Source organism: Echinops telfairi, unplaced genomic scaffold (genome assembly GCF_000313985.2).
Source record: "Echinops telfairi isolate 266 unplaced genomic scaffold, ASM31398v2 ScPeMD7_70;HRSCAF=299, whole genome shotgun sequence".
Taxonomy (NCBI): domain Eukaryota; kingdom Metazoa; phylum Chordata; class Mammalia; order Afrosoricida; family Tenrecidae; genus Echinops; species Echinops telfairi.
This window is the reverse complement of record NW_022103968.1, coordinates 56,001,892-56,004,298: the sequence shown is the minus strand read 5'-3', so window position 1 is coordinate 56,004,298 and position 2,407 is coordinate 56,001,892. Positions and strand designations below refer to the sequence as shown.

Sequence of the window (2,407 nt, the reverse complement as noted above, 5' to 3'; positions counted from 1 at the left end):
CTTAAACCCTTGGTATCAGCTCCTCATTTCCCCCCCATCCTTCTCTGTTCCACCCTCCTTTATGAACCCTTGATAATTTATAAATCATTATTTTGTCATGTCTTACACAGTCTGATGTCTCCCTTGACTCATTTTTCTGTTTCCCCCAGGGAGGAGGTTATATATAGATCTTTGTAATCGATTTCCCCTTTCTATTCCACCTTCCCTCCACCCTCCATGTATCGTCACTTTCAGCACTGGTCCTGATGGGATCATCTGTCCGGGATTCCCTGTATTTCCAGCTCCTATCTGTGCCAGTGTGCATCCTCTGGTCTAGCCGGATTTGTAAGGTAGAATTGGGATCATGATAGTGGAGGGGAGGAAGCATTTAAGAATTAGAGGAAAGTTGTATGTTTCATTGTTGCTACACTGCACGCTGACTGGCTCCTCTCCTCCCCATGACCATTCTGGAAGGGGGTATCCAGTTACCTACAGATAGGCTTAGGCATGGTATTTTTAAATGCCGCATATGTGAAAATTGGACATTGGATAAGGAAGACTGAAGAACTGCTGCATTTAAATTGTAGTGCTGGTAAAGAATATTGAAAATATACCATGGACTGCCAAAACAAATTCGTCTTGGAAGTAGAACTGCTAGAATGCTCCTTAGAAGCAAAGATGGTGAGACTTTGCCTGGCATACTTTGGAATATGTTATCATGAGAGACTACTGTCTGAAAAAGAATATCATACTTGGGAAAGTGGAGAGGTATCGGAGAAGAGGAAGATCCCCAACAAAAGGAATCAGCACACTAGCTGCCACAATGGGCTCAAGGATAAGAGCAATTGTTCCTCTGCTGCTGCAGCCATGCAGGTCGAACTGTGCAGTTTCAGCGAGTGCAAGATTTACCCCGGGCACGGGAGGCGCTGCGCCAGGACCGATGGAAAGGTTTTCCAGTTCCTTGATGCAAAATGCGAATCGGCATTCCTTTCCGAGAGGAACCCTCGGCAGATAAACTGGACTCTTCTCTACAGAAGGAAGCACAAAGTGGGGCAATCGGAAGAAATGCAAAAGAAAAGAACCCGCTGTGTCCAGAGGGCCATCCCTGGTGCATCTCTTGCTGATAGAATGGCCAAGAGGAATCAGAAACCTGAAGCTGGAAAGGCCCAACGACAACAGGCTATCAGCGCGGCCATGGAAGCAAGCTTCTGAAAAGACAGCAATGGCCGCTCCGAAGGCCCCGACAAAGGCAGCACCTGAGCAAACGATTGTGAAGCCCGTGGAAGGGTCCGCTCCCCGGGTGGGTGGAAAGCGCGAAGTTGGCAGCAGAGACTTTCTAATAAAGATACAACTGCATTACCAAAAAAAAAAAAAGAAAAGAAGAATAAGAACAATTGTGAAGAGGGTGAGATACAGAACAATGTTTTGATTTTTTAAACATAAAGTTGTTATGAATATGCAATGACTTAATGGGTTTTCACAACACCCCTAGGGAAATTTTTTCTTCTGAGAGTAACTCTTCAGTCACAAAGATATGATTATATATGTCTGCAAGATTAAAAGCCCCCTTCTGATGGCTTTATTTTGAACACCAAAATACTGTTTGAGAAAGATATATACCTCACTGAATGAAATTACCTTAATCAATGTGAGTTTGGAGCAACCTCATGATAGAGGTTGTTCCAGATCCCTGGTGGTATATTGTGTTACACAATAAACTGCTCACCAAAACCTCAGTGGTTTACACCCATGAGTCTCTCCATGGGAGAAAGATAAGGCTGTCTATTCCCATAAAGACTTAAAGTCTCAAAAACTCAAAGGGCAGGTCTCCTCTGCCATATAGTGTCATTTTGAGTCTGAATCAAATTGATGGTATTGACTTTGGTTTTTAGTTTTATGAATTATCCCAGACAAAAATTGATTTTTAACAGAAAACCACCAAACACAGATGTACTCATTATTTTAGAGGTATCTCACAATTGGAAATGTGATATTTCATAAATAGAACTATTTCAACAATGAATAAATGGTTACCTTATGTAGAGTACAAATATAAAACTATATACAAAATTACCCCTACTGTACAACTGTGATGCAAATGAGTTCTGATGCATTGTGATACATTTCTAGAAATCCCAACATGAATGGACTTTGAAAAGGCTCATTTAAAAAGGAACTAAATAAATCTGTTTCTTGAAATAGAACTAGTGCAACAATGAGTGGAGTAGACTTTATAGTCTCCCTCAGAAATCTAGCCAGAAGATTATAAAGGAAAAATAAAGCCAAATACTTGGAATAACTGGAATAGCAACAGGAATGAATAGTAAACAGACACCCAGCTCCATAGTTGCCACACCTGTCCTTATTGTAATACAACTGAGTAGTGAAATGTGCCTCAAACAATGTCTGCCTCTGACCTCTATCAATC

General features: G+C 41.4%; 1 pseudogene; it reads left to right on the top strand.

Annotated features, from left to right (window-relative positions):
- The first annotated feature begins 846 nt into the window (after positions 1-846).
- The window catches only part of LOC101653538, a 23,763-nt pseudogene continuing 22,202 nt past the window's right edge, over positions 847-2,407 (top strand).